The 22,089-nt window shown below is 42.4% G+C and overlaps 1 long non-coding RNA gene across 2 annotated transcripts; it reads left to right on the forward strand.

The window, feature by feature from the left end:
- The first annotated feature begins 10,110 nt into the window (after positions 1 to 10,110).
- On the forward strand, positions 10,111 to 21,612 carry LOC104914628 (uncharacterized). Of its 2 annotated transcripts, none has more exons than XR_796084.4 (3): positions 10,111 to 10,276; positions 13,939 to 14,490; positions 15,899 to 21,612. It is a non-coding gene; the product is annotated as an uncharacterized LOC104914628 (long non-coding RNA). The 2 variants fall into 2 exon arrangements; XR_014879798.1 differs by lacking the exon at positions 10,111 to 10,276 and adding an exon at positions 10,306 to 12,080.
- The last annotated feature ends 477 nt before the right edge of the window (positions 21,613 to 22,089 follow it).

The raw sequence follows: 22,089 nt of genomic DNA on the forward strand, positions 1-22,089 counted from the left end.
GTGGTGTTTTCCCGGCTTGAGTATCACCTGGACCGGGAAGGGGGACAAAAGTCGGCGGGGGAGGGGCTGCTTCACTAGATACACTGGCCTCATATCTCTCCAACGCTAAACCCCTTTGGTGTGCCACACATGTACTTGTGGCTGCACCTGCTGGACTGCACAGTATTTCATCACACTGACTGCTTGGTAGCACATAACTGAGCTACTCACCCCAACGTGCCTAGGCTGGGGGTCAGCATTAGTTACTGTTGATATCACCTTTCTTCCCCATAAGCCTTGTTGAGCTATCCAATTCAGTGATACGCTAAGGTTATCAGTATGCAATAACTTTTATCAAGTTACCTCATTATAACCTCAGAAGGCTCCACCTTGCCCTCACCAAGGCAGAAGCCTGCTGTTAGCCCAGTCGAATAATAACCATCCAGACTCCGTTTCACTGTTTAAAAGGAAAAAAACACCTCTAGTGCTCTATCCATCACATTACAGCCTGGTGACACAATAACACTCAAGCTTTCCCTTGAATTTGGGTCAGTAAAGTACTGACTAGCGTGTTACATTATCAGGATACCTCAGGCTATAAGGTCACAGGGCAAAGGAAATGAGATTTGTTTGTCCCTTATACAAACATAGCAGTTACTCCATTTCTCTCCTCTTTGGCAGTCTGCCTTTTTCAACAACAAAAAAAAGTAGAAGGAAGATATCTGTTCTAAAAATCTCAGCTAGTTTCACTGTGGGATTTAAAAGCAAAATGAAACCTTTTTGCAGCACTCACACATGAAGACTGAAAAATAAAGTCACCTGTCTTTACTTAGTTTTTCCTGCTTACAAAGTTCATCCACGTAGCTGCCCCTGAAGTTTGGGCTTTAAAGTCTAAGTCATCTGTTCAAGTTAAACCCTACAAGGCTTAAGCATCTATGAACAATCCCTTAAAAGACCACGCATACTTCTCATTTAAAAAAACAAACAAAGCCAGTACTGTACAAGACAAACTCTATCTTTAGACAAAACAATTACCATTTTTTTTGCTTAGGTCTTCCCTAATGTCTCTGTAGTCAGCTACAGCTCCAGACTTAAAGGTTTAAGCCTGTGTTTGTCTCCAGATGCACCTATTTATATAATTTAAATGCTTGCAGGTGTGGTCAACAGGGCTGCCTGAGATCAGTTTAAAAAAATTAAAAAAAAAAAAAAAGACCACTACATTATAAAGAAAGCCACTACTGGCCTTAAGCCCAAATTTGTTTTGTTTTGTTTTTCCAAAGCAAATTTCAAGTAAGTCTTTTTTTTGTTTTGTTTTGTTTTTGTTTTTTCTTTCTTATAACTTTATGGGCAGTTCTAAGTTCTTAACAATTTGGTAATGCTCACATTTGCAAAGCTTTTGTAAACAACAGTATTGTTTGATATCATTCATACACTCTAGAAAATGGCATTAGTTAATTCTTCTTTACTGTACGAGTTTTAGAAGTGTCATATTAATTCCAGTCTTGGTCTTGCAGTCAGGAAAGCAAGTGGACCCACATTTACAAAATGTGAGGGAGTGAGGATAGCAGGGGGACCTGTGTGTGTGTGTGTGTCATACTGTGTTGTGCTGGAGGTGTGTTTTGATGTAGTCTATCCAAGGCAGAGCAAATTACAACCTTGGAGTCTTGTGCTGCAGGCATGCAAGCGCTTCCATTGCTTGGGGAAGTTAGTTTTTCCTTTGTATATAAGTTTTACAATCCTCATTAGACAGGACTATGTATTTTCTGTTTCACTTTTTATTCTTCTGCAGCTGACTCAGACAATTTGCTAGAGGAAGCTAACAAGCACCTGAGTCAAGCACTCAGCTAGCACTGGAGTCCTCACAAATCCTGTTCAGCATCTGTTAAACTGACTTGGGTTTTTCTTGGTGGATTTAAACTAAACTGCTCCAGACAGTACTGAGTGCTTGGACACTCAGATTTTAAGTCCCAGCAGGACTTCTAGATTTGCCATATCCTCACCTACAGAGCCTTCTCTATTATTCATTCTCAAAGGCAATGATGTTGTCCTCAGAACAGCTAGAGATACAACTTTCTGAGTACTCAGTAGATAGTTGCCATGCATTAGTTAAGTGGTATCCATGATTACCACCAATCAGTTTGGGTTATAAACTGAGCAAAGCTCATGAAGTTGTAGCTGCATTTTAGAATATTCTTCCTCAAAGCTGATGGACACTGAGTTTGCATACATGAGCTTCCTTATCTGTTTTGAAACTTATCAACTGATCACATGTAGATATTCTCTGCACTCCATCCCACTTCAGCTTCTTCTTCTGTCAGCCAGAAGTATCTGTTACACACTGTGTATCATAGTGTATGTTTCACTTTGGTCGGGATGATGGGATGCATCCTTTTCCTAGTCAAAGACATGATGGGACAGGGTGCTCCAGATAGGTGCTGTTGTTTTCTATTGATTTTTCCACCAGAGCTATTGGCTTTGCCACAAACTTCCATCTGTCTCGTTGCTAGAGAGTAAAAACATGCTTATCTGTTTCACTGGGCAGTTCTTTGCCATGTTATGGACGTTACATTCATCTTGCCAAGACTCCTCTGATCTCTGCAATGTTCTCTTTCTATCCCACGTTTTAAGAGCATGACCACCACCCCCTCCACATCCACAGTAGAACACGCTCCTTTTCTTTTTCTTTTATTTCTTCTTCCCAGTGTTCAGAACAAGTGTTTGGCCAGAGGCAACCCCAACCTGAAGTGCGCAAACGCAGCAGTGTCTTGAAGAGAAAGGAGAGGGACTGATAATGAGAATCCTTCAATAGAGAATAGGTAGAAAACTTTTTTTGACTTTACCTGATCTAATATAAATTCTGCTGCAGTGCATTTTTTGCTTCAAAAGGTTTTGAACAACTTTGGCCAGGTAGAGTGACATTTGAAAACTGGTGGAGTAATTAAAAAAAACAAAAACAAAAAAACAGAAACTGAATGTTGTTATGGTTTAACCTCGCAGGCAGCATCCAGGCTCACTCTCCCCTAGTGGAATAGGGAAAAGAATCAGGAAAAAAAAATAGAAAAAAAAAAAGTAATGCTTGTGGGTTGAGATAAAGGCAATTTAATGGGACAGAAAATGAAGGGAAAATAATACAAATACACACAAAATGAGTGACAGACAAAGCAATTGCTCACCACCCATTAACTGATATCCAGCCAGTCCCTGAACAGTGTCAGCCCCCACACAAGCTCCCCCAGTTTTGTAGTTCAGCACGACACCACCCGGTACAGGACATCCCTTTGGCCAGTCTGGGTCAGTTGGCCTGGCTGCATTCCCTCCTGGCTCCTTCCATCCCAGCTCCATGCTGGCAGGGCAGCGTCAGAAGCTGGAATATCCCTGGCTCTATGTAAGCCCCGCTCAGCAACAACTTATACATCGCTGTGCTATCGACGTTCTTCTCATCCCACGTTCAGAACACAGCACTGTACCAGCAGAGAGGAAGAAAATTAACTCTATTCCAGCCAAAATCAGGACTATTTTTAACAAAGTACTAAGAAACAGTCTTCTCTCAGTGGTGTATCTGTCTCAGAAATACATATCTCTCTTTAATAGCGCAATTTTTTAATGCTTATGATCACTTCTCAAATTTCTAGGGACATTTTTAGGCAACAAAAGTTAGTCTTAAACATTTAGAGCAATGCCGTGAAAAGAAAAAGTACCTGCAACTGTTAATAAGGTATTAATGAAGTCTTCACTACAAACTCTCAATTTATCTACAGCAGCAGCCAGAAAACTCCTTTGAACAATGGAGAAGTTTTAAATAATGCATGCAAAAGCAATTCTCAGGCAGAATGAAATTTAAAGCATTTTTTAAGGTGGTACCACTCCTCTAACTTCAAAACAAGCCCAGATCTACTGGATTAGGGAGCCTTCCCTGATTCCTCACATTTTGGAGGCTTGTTTTTCAGATTTTTCACACAGAGCAGTACCGGTGAAGGCAGTTCCCAGTTTGCCATTTGTTCCTGCCCTCAAGGTGTCCCCATGACTGCTGTCCCAGTGTAGCTGCTAGCGATGCTGACCAGTGCAGTGAATGAAGGAGCTGATCTGAGCTTAAAATAACTTTGTTTGTAGGAGCAGGAAAAAAAAAAAAAAAAAGAAGTCAACTCTGCTGCCCAGAGAAATGCCTGTGGGATATTGTTTCATAGTCGGTGACTTCCCTCAGTTTGGAGTGTATTTCCTGCCGTACGTGCCTTTACGCAGTACACAGGGCAATGCTGGTACACTTAATCCAAGCATTTCTTTCACTGACATTATCAGTTTAGGTAGTTCCTACCTCATTCTGCACCCCAGCTCAGTTTAGTCTCTAAAATAAACCAGCTGTTTGGAGTGGCTACACAAACGCCCATGCCAGTCCAACATGAGCAGAGCTAACTAACCCCAAGCAAGTTAGACAGAGACCTGGACCTGCTGCAGCTGGCACTGCTGCTGAAGGAGCCTGTGCAGAGCCACAGCACTGTTCCCTGGGCAGGCAGGGGCAGACAGGAGAGTGAAGGATGCTTACCCACACTTTCTCAGGGTAGGTATGCCCCAAAGTACACATTACACAAACCTAGAGGAGAAATTGGGAAATTTCAAGAAAATTTGTGTAGTCTTCTGTTGCCTGTAAAACTGCATCAGGTGTTTTAGCACTGTCTGTCTTTCCTCTCTCTGTTTTGATACAAAATCTTACTTCAACAAATAAAGGAAGTTGCTAGTAATAAAAAATATGATTATTAAGCTGGACAGCATTTGACAGCATATTTACCAAATCTGCAGCACTTTGTTCTGTCACTACCTATGCTGAGTACACCTCTAAACTTATTCTTAAGAAGAATTTAACTTACATGAATTTAACTTACATGAAGAATTAAAAGGTAATCTGATGAAGAGCTTCCCTGTTCTTTGGTTAGTGTATTGCCATCTAAGCCTTGCAGTCTCCCCTCATCTCCCTCCTTTCCTAGATAGGTAGAGGCTGATAGAATGTTGAGGCCAATAGTATGTACATAATGACTTGGGGAAGCCTTAATGAAGAGCAGGTTCAGATTGATCCCTGCAATGATGCCTGAAGCATGTTTGAAAACTTCAAAGGGGTTCACATCTTGCCACAAAAGACTGTTTACAGAAAGCAGAGATTGTTTACAGAAAGAATATACAGAATCAGTTAAGTTTTACAAGCTATTACCATAGAAATAGGGATATAAGGAGAGGACTTCACCAGTTCAAGCATATGCTAGTCCTTGTCTGAAGCAGCTTGTGATGCTTTTCTGGTTTTCTTTGGTGGAGTCTTCTTTTTTCTTTCCTGCAATAGTTTAGAGACACGATCAAGTAAGTAGTCACCGGTGTTGGTGGGAACTGAAGAAGTACAAGCATAGTTTTGTCCCTATTTCCTCTGTTACGCTCAGATCAGACACGAAGAAGAATGATCTCATGAACTTCACATGGCTTTTATCTCCATCCCCATGGTGAGTGCTTCCCTAGGACATCGCTCTAAGAGCTGCTTGCAGCTCAGGCCCACTGCAGATACTTCTTGAGCTGGGGTCAGGGCCCAGGAACTGGTGACCTGAGTGCTGCACAAGGCTGCCACTGAGAGGGAAGGAAGGGGGAATGAAAGTAAGGGCAAACAGTGGAAAGAACAAAAGTACTAGTTAGTTTTACATCTGTAGGCTCCCGACACGTCTGTTGGCTGGCTGAAAAAAGCTATACTCAACCCTTGCAATTGCTGCTGCTGCTGGCTAGTACCTAGACCAGAGCCTGGTGAAACATCCAGTCCCTCACTTCCAGCCTCAGGCCCATACCTCAGCTAAATGTTCACGCTGAACCAGTGAGTCTCTCAGTCTGCCACGTGCCTCTTGTGGCTGTGGAGGATTTGCCCTGGTCACGCTGCGTGTATGGGATGGGTCAGATCTTTTCTGGCATTTTAAGGAGGTGTCTTGCCAGTGTTCTCCCCTCTGGTGCAGGCAGGTGTGAACACCTGACAAGCTTTGACCTTTGAAGGTGGTGGTTGTGCAACATAATGCAGCCACCAAAAGTGTTCATGTTAAGCAGCCATGGCCTCAGCTATCTGAGGAATGCCCAATGTTGCTAGCACTCCTTATTAAGGGAGAGCTCTATTTTTAAATAGTTAATACTGAGAGGCAGCACTACCTATATGCTGCAGGCTTGGCATTTGCAGAACCCTGTCCGTTTCAAAACAAAAGGAAGATGGAAATTCTCAGAACATGGAAAAATTCAGGCTCAGGTTCTATTTTTCATATCCCTGCAATCCTTGCTAGTTTGGATTTTAAAAACCTTAATCACTTTTAACTTTCTGCATTCAGATCTTTCCATCAACCCCAGTGGACGCCACCTTATATAACCTCCCACTCTCATTCCCCAAATCTACACACAGTTTTGCCTTCTCAAATGCTGTTTTCCATGCTCCAATTAGATTAAGGGCTTGCCTGCACAGGAAAACTGCACGACTATTCGTTTGCAGTTTGTCTTAAAGGAATTATGTTAAGCCTGGGCAAAAGGCCATGTGGATAACCTGGTATTCCTTTGCAGGAATATAAATGGCTTGTTTCAAGTTAGATCAGGTCGATCAGGAAGAACTTGCAAAGCTACACCAGAACAAAGAGAGTCCAGCACTTTCTACTGTGGATTGTGCCCTCCAAATGGGAAGAAATGGCAGGTCAGGGTCTTCACCTCAGCAGAAGACACAATCCATGGGACAGAGGTTAAATACTTAAAAACACAGCCTTTTACAAAATCGATAAATAATATAGTCTTGCCCAATATGAAAAAAGTCATACGTATCCACTTATTGCCCCTCTTTGATCACTCTATGAATGCCTGGACTGTACTGGGTTATGAACAACTTGCAGTTTTCCAAGTCTATCTTTCTCCTGTAGGCAGGGTCAAAGTAACAGGAGATGAAGGAAGATGAAACGAGGCAGATTTCAGCGGCAGGGGGGAAAAAAAAATCAACGAGAGGCACATGAGTAAATCTTGGATGCTGTTCATTCTCATTTTGAACTGGTTTGAACTGGTAAGCTAGCAATTATCTAAATCCAAATAGGCACCCAGTCAAGATGGCTCCTATATTAAGCAGCATTAATATTATACTTTGAAGAAGGCACTAGTGCTCCTTCATATGGTTTCTGTAAACTTCTTTCTCTTCCAATTCCCTTTCTAAATGCCTCGAGGGCCCATGAGCCAAACACAGTGCTGGTCTTCAAGCGAAAGAGCGAAGGCTCCCTTCCTAGTTTCCTCACCGTTCCCGTCCCACATGTGTCCCTCACCCACTGAGGGGTTTCCAACAGCCGCGAAGGAGTGAAAGCGATACAGAGATTTATAACGATGACTGGAAAGGTTCATATTGGTGTGAGGAGTGGGGAGGCCTGGGGGTTGAGGCCCCAGTGGGAGCGCTCAGCAGAAAGGGCTCTGAATGCCTGTGTTAATGACACCTGATTAGCAGGTCATCGAGACCTCGGGGCATCTGCCCGCTGCTTCACAAAGACAGATTTGGAGACAAAGAAGAGTGATTAGTCCCGATGGCTCCCGGAGCCGTGCCTGCGTGGAGATACTGTCAACTCTGAAAAGACACAAAAAGATGTCCAAACCTTGTTCACGGCAACCAGCCTAAGAATTCACCCAGGAGCCAGGAGTCATGAGGGTTTTGATAGATGGCGTCCTTTCTCCTCCTTCGCAACAGATTTGGACACAATTTTAATGGTGGTGGGATTTGAGTGGATGGCTTGAGTACACCGGCTTGTGGCTGGACTTCTTGAGCACCGCACACTTAGCGTGAGTTTTGTTTCAGTTCTTATTTTAAATAAAGTCACTTTGCCTCTTCAAGTTTTCTTGCATCCCTGATATTTTCTGCATGTGTTCCAATAGTATTTCCTATTGAAGGAGCATTAAAAAGGAGCACTCAGCTTTTTCAGTCATCTCTCTTGTGATTGCTGCAGAGGAAAAAGTCATAATTCTTTTTATGTTAGGAGAAAACTGTCTTTTTTTAACTGTGTTTGGTTTTTTTTTTTTTTTTTTCTGCTCAGATGAGTTCTTCAAAGACCACCCTTCCTCCCTTTGCTCACTTTGGCCAGCTGTGCAGCTGATGTAGCTGATGTTCTGGTGCACTCCGTTGCAAGAGGTTATAACGCTTAGGCTTCAGTTTGACATCACACCCTTTGCAGCTAACACATCATGTAAGTTAGAGGGGAGGTGAGACACCTAGTCCATCACACTGCTTTAAGATTAGGAAATGTCCCTTTACTCCGCATGGATGCTCTCAAACTGGATCTCCAGAACAACTGCATTCCTAAACTGGGGGAGGGCTCCCAACCCCAGCAGGAACTGCTCTCTCCTAAGAGGCAGGGAAGCAGGAGCTGTTCTCTCTTCTTAGATCGACTTCCTGGCCATACAGCCCTTTGTCTAAGAGATGGCGTGGTGCTTCTGTTCAGTTCAAAGGAGTGGCTGCATAGCTTCTTGTTGTGTGGCACTTCTCTTTACGCTAACTTAATTTTCCTTGTACTATAAGCTCATTGCTTTTTAGACTACTCATAATAAACAGGAAGAGTTGCTTATTTCCTTCCTCTTTGCAGCTTTGTTTTATATATTTGTGTAATGGTATCTTGTCTCTTCTCAGACTTTTCAAGACTAAATTATTCTTCATAGGTCCTTACAGTCCACACCTTCTGAACTTCCAGCAGAGCAGTAGCTTTACATTTGCCTGGAAATAGTGTTTATGAACTGACCTGAGTAACAGGCGTGGATACTGAGACTTTTGTCTTCACAGGTTAGATGCTCCAGTGGTAGGTGTAGCGAGAAGTCCATACCTAACTTCTGATTTGGAACATCTCTAGAGGCACAAATATTATGTGGTGTTGAAATTTACCTAAGTGTTTGGGATTTTCTCTAAAGTCGTTAGCCTCTAGGCTGTTTCAGACTATTATGATTTGTCTGTGCCAGATGTGGTAGTGTTTTTGTGATACAGACAAAACATCTCAGTAGCAACAGTGGTAACCAACTCATTTTGCACAAATTACCAACTCTGTGGAGGCAGAACATTCGTTCAGGCAAGACTCATTTTATCAGCTGTAGATGGCTGTAGATAAAGGCTCTCTAGCCTAGCTAGAGCCCAGAACAAGGTTACAGCCACTGGAAAGAAAAATCACACTCTGAGGTGATGAATCATCTCATCCTAAGGTAGATATCTAAACCAGATCAGATAAGACATGCCTTAGTCAAGTGTCAGTGGTGCAGCAGATGTCGAGATAGATATCTAAAATTAGATGAGCTGAAAGTCACATGCTGAGTTCATTAAATTGATGACGCATAGGTCAAAAGCACCACTTCCTGTTAGGAATCCTCAGAGCACACCTTTTGCTTTTTTGAATTTACAGACACCTTGGAACAATAAGATACAATGGCTTCTGAGAGATGTATCAAGGTCTGATGGCTGAGACTTCTCAATGATTTTGAAAATGAAAAGTAATGTCTTCATTTTTAACTAAGTATTCTAATACTTACAAAACTTAATAATAAACATTTTTCAGAACAGGAATAGTTGCTTTTTAACTTTTGTTCATGCCAGCATGTGGAATTGAAAAAGCAAGCACTTGGATTAGGAAACACCATGGCTAAAATAATGACATTCTGCAGAGAGGAATTTTGGGGTTGTATTCATTTGATACAGTTGAACTCCAAAGATTTATCTTGCAGAGTCTTTGGAAAATGTGCACTTGAAAATATTCTTTTTACTACCATTGAATTGTCTTCATTTACTTCCTCTCATTTTTATTACTTAGTTAATAGTTTATAATTAAGAAAAAAACCTTCTTGTGAAAGCACATCTCCTGTCCCACTGCTGTACAAATGCATATATAACCACTTGTTTGTACATTTACAGGTGTTGGTTAGTTCTGTGCAGATATGGAATGTGGTTAAAGTTTTATAATGGAAAATCTGACAGGCAGTTAACTAATCCATGAGTCATATTTCGTAAGTGCCTAAAGGTCTGTGATGTTCGACCTTCATTTGATACCCTTGCCATCACGGAGTTATACATAACCCATCTGAAGAACATTCTTTATATAGATGACTGCATGCTGCCCTTTTATACCTGCAAGAATGAACATTGCACTTACTGAAACAGGGAAGTCTACTGCCTGCCTTTCCACCCCTCTCTCTCTGTGGCTGTTTGCAGAACTACAGAGGTACACTGCAGGAAACTGACTTAAATGACAGCAGTGGAAGACTTTCTGCTTAGTTTAAGTCCTCTGTAGGGCCTTGCTGAAAGGTAAGGAGAGGGGTGGGGAGCTGTTTTTGGATTCTACTTGTCTTTATTTTGAAGGATTTAATCATCAGTACAGCTCTAATAATGTACATAGCATTGGAGCTACCAATACTAACAGAACTCTGGTGTTTTTACCTGTCTGTAGCTCAGTTGGGCTTAAGGCAGGCCAGGCAGATACAGAATGAGACAACCTTTTGTCAGATGATCCCAAATGGGAAATGCACCTTTACTGACAACAGTGGAGGTTTGCCAGCATTAGCAATGTCAAGGTGTTTATAGAAAGTCTTGATGTATAAAGAGCCCTTCTGGAGAACCTACTACTTTATTCCTCAGCCAAAGGATAGAAAAGCACTATTTGCTTTTTTGAGTACCATAAAGCTGTTGTGGTTCAGAACTTCTTAAGTTGCCTAGTATGACAGTAAAGAATATTGGCACTGCTGTTATATTCAGAGCTAAAATAAGGCAGACACATGACTTTAGCAAGCGCATGTGAAGTTTGCACATCATAAGTCACTGCAATAAAGAAACCAAAACAAAATCCTGGTGTGTCGTTAAAGCTGGAATATGTTTTCCATAAAAAAAATTCCTTTAGGTTTGATTTGACTTCTTTTTCCACACCTATGGAACTGTAGAGTATCTCAGGAATATTAGCTAATTGCCTTTTCAAGACTGAAAGTTCCAATCTTCCTGAATGGATCCAGTATAAAGTATAACAGAAGGTTATCTTATTTTTTCAAACACTCTAGTAACAGCAGCTTTTAATGCACTGCCAAATACTAGGCAACAATTAGAACAGCTGGGAAGACAAATCAGAAAAAAAGTGGAGAAAAAGAGCAGTGTCCCAAGCTTTTATTTGGCTGCCATTTTAAGAAGCGCACCCTTTGCCAAATAACAATTTTGTAATTGTGTTTTAACATCACAGCAGACGTTAGGGGTGATGTATGTGCAGCATGCGAGTTCCTTGCTGTGTGCTGAGAACTGCCCAGTGAGGGTCTGGCACAGTGGCAGGGGAAAGATATACACAGCCTGCCTATAGGCACCAGCATGGAGGTTAGTCATCCTGCTGAGTCAATGGGAGACACCAGCACCTCCAAAGGGTGCTTCTGCCTACTTGTCATCTAAAGTTAGAGAGCTAAAGTTGTTTGCTAAAAAGGAGCTGAGATGAGGGAAAGGGTTTCACAGCAGATGTATCTGCCTGCTTGTGTGTTAGCAATTCTACCTCTTCACGCATCTCTATGCATTTGCATAGAGAATGATTCCTGGCTGGTATTTTCAAGAAGTGAATTCCCACCTACCAGAACATGATAATAGCTCGTGTTCCTTATTTACAGAGCTGTAGAAGTATTGACTTGTCAGTCACAAATTTCCAGGCATCTAGACTCTATTGCAACAATCAGGAAGAGTTAGGGATTTTCCAACCTTGCAAGAAACCTTTCCAAGAAAGTCATCAGATACAGTTGGATAAACACACAGTGAAACTTGTAAAACTCCAGGCAAACTGACAGCACGGTCAGAATTAGAAAGTCTGAGCTTTTTTCTGATGTGATGCTAGTCATGTAACTAGTGTTGAAATAAATCTGGTTGCATGGGAACTGTTGAATCACAGCCTGAACCTCTGATTGATCACCTGAGGTGAGCCCTGAGTCAGCCACGGGAGCACAGATGAAGGCAATTCACCTGTGCTGCCGGAAGGGGTGGAGCCTGGCTGCACCTCTCCTAGACCCCATTTAAGGGCTGACTGCCACTGAGGAAGGATCTCTCTCTGGAGATTGCTCTTTGTGGAGTTTCTTGTGAGCCTACAACACTGGTGAGCACTTTTCATTTAACTCTTCTTTTCCACCTTAATAATGTTACTAGCCTAACTTCTCTGCATGCTTATTGATCTTGCAATGCTATACAATGTCTATATACTTATTGATCTTACATGTAGTGCAAGCAGCATACCCTAAGCTCTAGGAGCCTTTAGTTTGGAGGGCTTTCCATCCTGTTCTACTGTCTCAGGCCACAGCTTTGTAGTGTCTGAAAGTGTGCTGAAAGACTTGTGTTGGTATCATTTGGGGCTCCTGCAGGAAGAAGAGCCCAGCTACGCAAATCCTATCAGCAAGGTAGGCCTGTTGAAACAAATGCAACGTAATAAAATGCACTACAACACTTGTCTGGTGGCCTGACGCACTGCTTTCCCCACTTGGCCTGCGGTATCCACTGAACTCAGTGTAATGATCTCCAGCAGTTTATCCTGGCTTTGGGTCATGGTATTCATAGCAAATGTTTGTTTCGGAGTGCCAAGAAGATAGAGGAGCTGTGTTTGTACAACTGTTCCACAACACATTGCACTCTTATTTTGGCTGACTTTTTTGTATTTTAAAAAAATGTTTGTCTCTATAACAAGTCACTTTCTTTCTTTAACCCCAGGAGAGAATTTTCCATTCTGTCCATCCTTCCTCTTTTTATTACAGCATTTGCTATAATTGTTAAATTGTAAGAACATTGTTACATGGTTCTCTCTTTCTCTTAACTATTCCTGGCACTGAGAATTAAAAGAAAATATACCTTTTTAGTTCTGTGTGTAGCTCCACTGGCTTATTTTCATCTTTTGGTAGACAGCTTTTCAGGCTGTTAACTTTCCCTTATCATCCTTGTTTCCTGATTCCCTAAGTTTGTGTAGAGACTGATGCTGCAGCAGGGCAAGGTAAAGTACTGAAAAATAAGTAAAGAACTGTGACAAAAGAATAGGCGTTGCCCCAGGGAATCATATACTAAAACATCTGGAAAAACTTCTGAAAAACAGACCAGTTTTGAGTTGACAGTGTCCGTTTAAGAACAGTTAATGTTGAAAGGTTCTATGACCAAATTTTGGCTAAGCACAAGTTTTCATGAGTTTTTTGAAATATAAAACACTTATACAGACTAAGATAGATAGTACTGAAATATCTCACAGTCATTATGTACAATTTCTGTGTGATCCCTTGTCCAGATTTGTGATGATCGCTTGCTATGCTGGCAGAACTTAAAACATTGTGGTTTTGTCTTAAATACTATAATTAAAAACAAGATGATTTTCATGGGACGAGAATAATCCGTAATTCTTTTGAGAGCTCAGTCTTTTAAGCAGCCTTATCTAAGATACAATCTTCATTGACCCAAGCATGCAGACACATTTTTTTACACTTACTGATGTCTTCACTGAGGAATTACACACTCTTAGGGTTATTTCAACCTGATATCTTTAGATATTTAATCTCTCACTAGTTCTTCACACTTTGTGGATGAATGGATGTTCCTTATCAACAGAGCAGACCATGCATTACAGCAGTACTCAGTGAGGAGTAATTACAGGGGACAGTAGAAAGTTAGCTCCTCGAATGGGAATTTCTTTGCATTGGAATACTTACCTATTTTGATGTCTAATGTTTAATTAGCACTGTTCCTCTACAAATAGATTTCTGCTGTGCAGAAGCTTTTAACTCGCTCTTAAAAGTTTTGTTCTGAAAATGATTCATGTAAGGTATTTGAATCTTGAACCTGGTTTGTCTAGTAGTATTAATAACCTGGGGCAGACAGTGTTTATATGGTACCAAGCACCATGACGGCACTTAGTAAATAATGAAATAAATCATGGATTTTGTTTCTGTTTAAACACTGTGCTTACTCTCTTTGTATACCAGTCTGGATCCTGCTCAACAGCCTCATTTGGGTGAAACTGCATACTGTGCCAGTTTTATTCCAGCTCCATTAACGTATGGCAACAATACAGACAATGCATTGGCTGACAAAGAACTCGATCCTCCTCCGGATTAATGTGGCAAGGTTTTTGCAGTGGGGTGGCCTGCAAGAAGCCCAGCAGCTGCCCCACGTCAGATCGTAGCCCTTGTAGGAGCGGCCCAGGCCTGAGCTGCAGCCCATGGAGAGCAGCCTGCAGAGGGGCAGGAGGGCAGAGGGGCTGCCCATGGGGAGCCGTGTGGAGCAGTGCCTGAAGAGTGGGCTCCATGGTACGGAGCTGTGTTGGAACAGTGCTGGGAGTGCTGTAGCATGTGGAAAGCCCATCTGGAATCAGACCAAAAGGATAACATCTCGTGGGAGAGACCCAAAAAGAGCAGAAGCAGAGAGCGACTATGGAGGAGCAGAAGAGATGAAGCTCTATGGATTGACCGTAGCTCCCTTTCCCTGTTCCCCTGCGCTCATTGAGGGAAGGAGGTAGAAGTTGAGCCTGAAAAAAGGTGGGTGGAGGAGAGATGTTCTCACTCTGTTTTTATTTCTCATTGCCCTATATACTAATAGGCCATAAATATAATTAATCTTCCCCAAGTAGCCTATTTTGCTTGTGACAGTAATCACTGAGTGTTGTCCCTGTCTTTCCCTCAACCCATGAGCTTTTCCATTGTATTTTCTCTTTCTGAAGAGAAGTCAGAAAGCAGCTTGGTGGGCACCTAGTGACCTGCCAATGTTATCCCACCACAAAACATTAAAATCCCAAGTCCTTGAGCCTGCGCTAAGAATATAGAATCATAGAATCACAAGATTGGGAAGGACCTACAAGATCATTTAGTCCAACCATCCTCCCATAACCATTGCTACCACAAGCTACTAAACCGTATCTCATAGCTCCTTATCCAGACGCCTCTTGAAAACTGCCAGGGATGGAGACTCCACACCTCCCTGGGCAGCCATTCCAGTGCCTGACCACTCTCTGAGAGGAAAAAGTTTTTCCTTATGTCAAATATCCACCAGACTCCTAGTTTGTGTACAAGTAGATGAGTAAGGTAGAAGAGGAAAGTGATGAATGCATTCAAAATAACAACTATAGTACACAGGAACCATTGTGTCCAAACTCACTGCCCTGCTCCGGACTGTGAGATGTATTCTGAAAATACAGTTGTTATACCAGTGATGGATGGGGTACCCAAGCACATGAGAGCCAACGTAGAATTGGTGGTGTGAAGAGAACTCATGTTAATTAACTGTTATAAAGTACAGAGTGGAGAGAAACTGGAAGGAGAAGCATTAAATGCACTCTACAATGTTGGCCTTTCAGACCCACGTGCAGGTGCAGAAGCGGAGGGTGGATGTGCTGTAGAGGGGAGCTGTGGGCTTCCCTCAGAACAGCTTGAGAGCATTTCAGTAACCCCAGCATTTAAGATATGTCCCAGGGAAATCATACTGCAGCTGACTGCCTAGGTCACATATGTTTTTAATAGAAACATTGGAAATTGTTTCAAGATTGAGGTGCGTACATGTTAAACATTGAGTATGAGCTGAGGAACACACAGAACAGTACTAAATTGGTTTCTTGTACAGGCTGACAAAACACTCAGGATGCATCCTAATTCCAAGTGCTCCCATAAAAGGCCGGGTATCCTTATACTCTCCAACCACCAAATCAATCTTAAACCTTTAGGTGAGGTTGCTTAACTTTCAGTCTGATTTAATCACTTTTTCCATCACGAATTGGCAAAACTGAGAAATAGTTTGTGTCTAACTTCAGCATATTTTATATGTTTGTGATATCTGTACTTTTTTATTTTCAATGTATAACTAATAAAAAAATAATCCCCATATGCATTTATTGTGGAATAATAGTACTTACAGGAATCAAAAGATTAGTACTACGTGTAGTCTTTATTGCAGAAGGAGTAACACTGAGGAGCCTGGAGGTGGCCCGGAGGACAGGAAAGGACAACATTCAAAACTCCAGCACCCAGTGAAAGAGGAATTAAGGAATTACTCACTGAAGCCTCTACAAACCAGACTAAATGCAGTTGAAAGCCTTTGCCAACTCTGGAACTCAAATGAAAGTCTGCTATGTCAGAAGCAATAGCAGCCAGAGGGAATTGGGAAGGGATCAAGGAAGAGTGGGGTGGGAGATAAAATCTCAAAGACCACTAGGATGAGAGGTTTTCACCACCTTAGACATCATCACGTGAAGGCAGCGTGCCCTGTGGAGCCTTCATTGCCCAGCAGAAGTTACTGTGTTGAGCAGAGGGTTTCTTGGCCAAGCTAGGCAATCTGAGTCTGAACTGTTTGCTCTGTGATAGTAGCTGTAGCTGTACTGAGTGGTAAATGAGTGAGTAACGGCAAGCTGGCAGAGCTGAGGCTGCAGTAAGAGACACACACATATCTCGATGGTTCAGGCATGCCCTGTGTCAGCCGTGAATTCTGCAGTTTGTGTTAATAAGTGGAGCATGCAAGTTGTCTGCCATAAGGCAGGCGGCAGCCAGGCAGCTTGTGAAAATGGATGTTGTGGGGGCACCAAAACAAGGAGCTGAACATACTATCTCAAAAGAAATCTCTACAGAAAGAAAAAAGGGAGATACCATCCTGCATGTCTGGGCTAGTGTGAATTCATCAGGCTTTGTGTTTGAATGGGATCCAGGTATAGTGTACAAGTAACTCCTGTTTGTTCTGCTTGACCTAAATCCAAGTTTTGCTTTGTCAGGTTTTGTCCGATGTGTGTTCTGTTTCCCTGCTGTGTAGTAACAGTGCTAGAGGCTGGGTGTTAGCATTGGCAATCCGATGATTCAGTCACTCAAGTATGAAGGCCATATTGTGGCAATAGGGAGGAAGTGAGGACATGTAACCTTACCATGTGTTTTGTGGTGGTCGAAGGTTTCAGTTCATGCTGAAAGAATTCTTACTTGTGAAGTTTCAAAAGGATTAAATGCAGACTGTCCTTGCATTCTAGACAGCAGTCAGGCACCACAAGCAACCTGCTTCTCTGCCAACAATGTGTTTGGGGATATAATGCCTTGTTCAGTTTGTTATAAGTAGTCATTTTCCAGGATCGACACCTACCAGAGGTCAGCCATCCACTTCCACTGCCTCCCATTCCTTGGCAGCCATTCCTGCAGCAGGAATGCATGGGTAGCGAGAGTCCTCCAGCTGCCCTTCAGCTGTCCTCATCTTCAGTCTCTCTAGTTCGGGGGTCTCGGGCTGGTAAGAGAAGCACCTGCTATTTGAGACCCTGTCTTAAACAACCACATTGCCATAAATGAGTAAGTGTCCAGTGCTAAGAGTCAGGAACTGTAGCAGATAAGAAGACTGCTGGGTCAGAAGAGGAAGTCACCCTGGTATGGTATCTGTGAAGACACCAAATCCCACTCACCTCTGATGTTCATAACAAGTTTGAACTAAGCAAAGAACTTTACCCATGGGTGATGCTGAGATGCTGGTCATCTAAGAAGAAGATGTGAGCTTGGTGTTGAAGGCAGAGTGTGATACAATTGGTTGTAAGATATGAAGAGATAAATCAGGCAATTGAAATTGTGGTTGGGTCCCAAACATGGGTTGTGAGATTTTTTCCAAGTGGAAAAAGAGAGATTGAGGTTTGAAACCTAACTAAACAAATAATGAAAATACTAAAAAAAAAAAAAAAAAAAAAAAAAAAAAAAAAAAAAAAAGGAATATTGTTGTTGTTTAACCCTGTTGGGCAGCTCAGCACCACACAGCTGCTCACTCCATCTTCCCAAGTAGGATGGCAGAGAGAATTGGAAAGGAGAGCAAAATAAGGAATTCACTTACAGTTTCCCATTGGCATGTGGGTGTTCAGCCACATCAGGAAAGCATGGATGTATAGGACATCCCTTTGGCTAATCTGGCTCGACTGTCCTGGCTACGTCCCCTCCTGACTCCTTGTGCCTCCCCAGCTCCTCACTGCAGGGCAGTGTAAGACGTGGAGATGTCCTTGGCTATGTGTAGCACAACTCAGCAACAACTAAAATGTCAGCATGTTATCACTGCTATTCATAGAATAATAAAATGGCCTGGGTTGAAAAGGACCACAAAGATCATCTAGTTTCAACCCCCCTGCTATGTGCAGGGTCGCCAACCACCAGACCAGGCTGCCTAGAGCCACATCCAGCCTGGCCTTAAATGCCTTCAGGGATGGGGCATCCACAACCTCTCTCTGTTTTCATTGCAAATCCAAACCACAGCATTATACAAGCCTCTACAAAGAAAATTACCTCTATCCCAGCCAAAACGTGACAAAATATAAAATCCACAAACCAAAGACAAAAGGTAGCAACACATAGCAGGGAAGGGATAAAAGCAACACTTTGGGTCTGATTAGGTGTAAAACACACGTTGTTCTCAAGAAGCAATGTTTTTGCTCTGTTCCAAGTCAAGAAGTATGGACAGCAAAATCCTAGTATATGCTCCCCTTTGTGAATTGCACCACATAGATATACAAAGGTAGCCAAGCTTATATATCATGCATTCAGGTGTCACTACAGCGTAGCAGTTAGAATTACTATCACTCCAAGAAGAACAAGGAAATATTCATAAGATGACCATGGAGAAAGGAGATGGGGGAAGAAGTGGCTGTATCTTGACAACCCCCTATCAAATATTAATTCTAAACAAAAGTTCATTCTATTGTAGATTGTTAGATGCCAAATAACAAGCCAAAAACAAATCTTGAAAGAAAGAAAATAATTGCCCATGATACCTGGATCAACATCTCAGTACACAGTGCTCCAGGCAGAGAGGGTGCACAAGATCTTTAGATGTTTAACCACTTGTATGTGTTTCTGTGGGGAGATTAGGCTTCCAGTGATGAGTATCATGTCACTGACTAGTCAGTATTTTTATCTTAGCAAGCCCAAGTTGTATTGTGGTTTAGGCCCCAGAAGTTAGCAACTCTACTGTGAGGGAAGTAAGAGAAAAAATTCGAGTGCATTAGGAAATGTGGAGAGATTTTCCAAGATCACTTATGAAGCATCCTCTTTGCTTGTTGGTTACTATTAAGCACATAATAAGTCAATTTCAGAAAAGTGGTGATTAAACTGGATTAAGTCGAAGTGATTATGCTGAATTATCTATGTCATGAAAAATTTCACTGAGAGGGAGGTGATGGCCACCCAGATCCCAGCAAGGTCTGCTGAAAGGTATGTGAGCTTGCTCCTCCCTTTGCAAAAGAGCTTAGTCCTACCCAGGATTCATCTGGATGCCTCAGAATCACTTTGAATTTTAGGATGAGAGTGCATGGCCTTAAGTTGCGCCAGGGGAGGTTCAGGTTGGATAGCAAAAAAAATTTCTTCTCGGAAGGAGCAGTGAGGCAGTGGCACAGGCTGCCCAGGGAGGTGGTGAAGTCATTGTTCCTGGAGGTGCTCATGAACTGTGTGGATGTGGCACTGAGGGACATGGGCGGTGGCCATGGTGTGATGGGTGGCAGTTGGACTGGATGATCTTAGTGGTCTTTTCCAACTGTAATGATTCCCTGATTCTATGAATTATCTTCTTGGAAATCAGTTGTCCCATCATTGCTCCCACTTGCATGGCTCACTCTGCGTCTACATTTGCTGGATTTTGGAAGCATCCCTGAAGACACTGAGGCAAGCAAGCTTCCCTAATGAAGTCTTCAGTGATTCACCCCATCAGAGTATCTGACTTACATGGGCAACTTCTATGTGATTTCTGCAGTGGTTGGATGCTCTGGAGTAGCACTTGGAGTGGATATATACCCAGGCCACCTGCTCCCAAGCGCAGCCCCAGTTTAAGGCCACCATCCACTTTGTAATCCTACCACAGAGAATTTGAAAGCATTTGGGAACTGTGGCAATCGCTAAGAAAGAAGTAGCATTTTACTGTGGGGACCAGAGCTGCCTGCTGGCCAGCAGCCAGGAGCTGGCTTCATCTCTGAGTGCTCCCTGTGCATTCTGCTCTGCTGCCCCACTCTATGGAGGCGATGCAGCAGACACCGTGCCAGAGAGCCCTCTGTGTACCTTTTGCCTCTCATCACTGCTATTAGAGAACCGCCCTGGGGAGCCTGGACTGAGACATGTGCTTGTGTGTGTGCGAGCACATGTGTGTGCGTGCGCCTGTGCACACACAGCTGTGTTTGTTTTGTGCTGTATATAGGAGAAAACAAGATTATTTATGTTCTAATAACTGTGTGTTCCCTGTGTGAACTATTTTCTGCTCTGATTTATTGTTCTCTCTAGGCTTGCCCTCAAGCATTGTTCTTATATTTGGAGCCAGTCACACTTTTTTCCATCTGCAAATGGAAATCTTAAATCAAATGGTGTATTAAATAACAATAAAAAAAACAAAAAACAACAAAGAAGGTTTGGAGGAAGGAGGAGTTTCACTCCTCTGTTTTCCCATTATTTTTTTCCTCTTGTCTTTCGTTTCCTTTTAAGCTTTCTCCCACCTACCCTTTTACCCATTTTTTCTCTGTAAGGAAGGAGCTTTTCTCCCTTATGCTTCTTAGGAGTTTTGACTCAATCTCAAACAAGTTTTCATGCAGTCTGGGTAAAAATTCTTTTAAAGTCTTGTCCTTAAATCTTTCCCCTTTACTCAGTGTTTTAAATTCTCCTCACTAGCTCAGAGTCTCATTCTTTTTTGAGGCGTGAAACCCCCCAGCTCTATTGCCTACACAGCAAAAAGAGCATGAGCAAGGCAAGACGCTGTAAAGAAAAAAACAAGAGAGAATAACAAAAATTTGGCTAAGAAAAATGAATCATCCAGCATTATGCCACAAGAAAACAAAGAAAATACAGAATGTATGTATTTTTTCCTTTCTTATGGGCCATATCTATCAAGCAAAATAAAATCTTGTGCTATTGTATTTGTTCTCTAAACTTGATGCACAAACTGCTTTGTATGTAGCCTCCAGGGATGTTGTCACCACACAAATGCTGTCATTAAAGTGTTGGTAGGAGGTCCATTAGGAAATGCCAGGAGAAAAACAGCTGAGGGCTGGAGGGTCTTTTTAGGAAAAGTAACTAATGCACGAGTCTGGAAGAACAGCTGGGTGCTCATAAATTAGGAGTCTTTAGGAGGTCTCCCACACATCACTGTAAAACTGCAAGCTTGCTAGAGTTTTTTGAGTTCATTGCTGTAGATATGCTTCATGCCCTCCAGCTTTTCTATCTGCTTCATGCTAAACCTTTCTGTGGCTGTTAACTGGCCCCTGCCAGTTAACTCCCCAATCTCTCCGTGCTTCTCTGTCTCTCCTTTCAATTCTCTTGGTTTCTTGGTACTGTTTCAATCCCATGTCTCAGCTGCTCAAGAGGAAAGAAAATTAGCTCAGAGGATTCCTCCCCTCTTCCATCAGCTGCCCCTATTATTTACCTCATTAAGAAAAAAGTGTACTCAGATGTGGAAGTGGAACCAAGCCTCCTGGAGTTCAAGGAGTATTTGGACACCACTCTCAGATACAGGATTTGGAATTTGGGTGGTGCTGTGTGGAGCCAGGAATTGGACTCAGTGATCATTATGGGACCCTTCCAACTTGGCATGTTCAGTGGTTTTGTGATTCTATGAAAAGAATAACTATAAATTATTAACTCTGCAATACCTTCAGTGTTAAGACTAAAAGAAAGACTAAAACTGAAATAATGTGAAAGTCTTGTCCTGCCCATTGTTCCAGAACAGTGATTTCCGATGTTTTCTGATCCTGAAAAATCAGGTGCTTTTGGGTAGAGGCCTCTAGAGGTCACCAGAACATAATTAATAAGGCAGAGCTAAGCCCAGATACGGAGTGTAAATTGCTTTGTTTTGATGGAGACTTTATACCTCTCTGTGTCCCCTATCACAAGGAATCCAAACATCATTAAATAGCAAATAACATCAGGTGCCAGAAGAACCATAACCTCCTGGACAAACTTCACTGTATGGAAGTCAGGTCCCTTTGGTCTAAGAAAGCAGTCACTACGTTGACATCTCTTGTCAGACTCTCACCTGCACACTTCTGTAACGAAACCTGCCCTGGAGTCTGGGCTCTCTCATGCCCTACATCTGTAAGCCCAGTAAATGCTGTGTCACCAAACCATGAAGTATGCCAGTTCTTTCCCTAGCACTGGTGCAGGAAAGCAGTA

Source organism: Meleagris gallopavo, chromosome 1 (assembly GCF_905368555.1).
Source record: "Meleagris gallopavo chromosome 1, MGAL_WU_HG_1.1, whole genome shotgun sequence".
NCBI classification, from domain to species: Eukaryota; Metazoa; Chordata; class Aves; order Galliformes; family Phasianidae; genus Meleagris; species Meleagris gallopavo.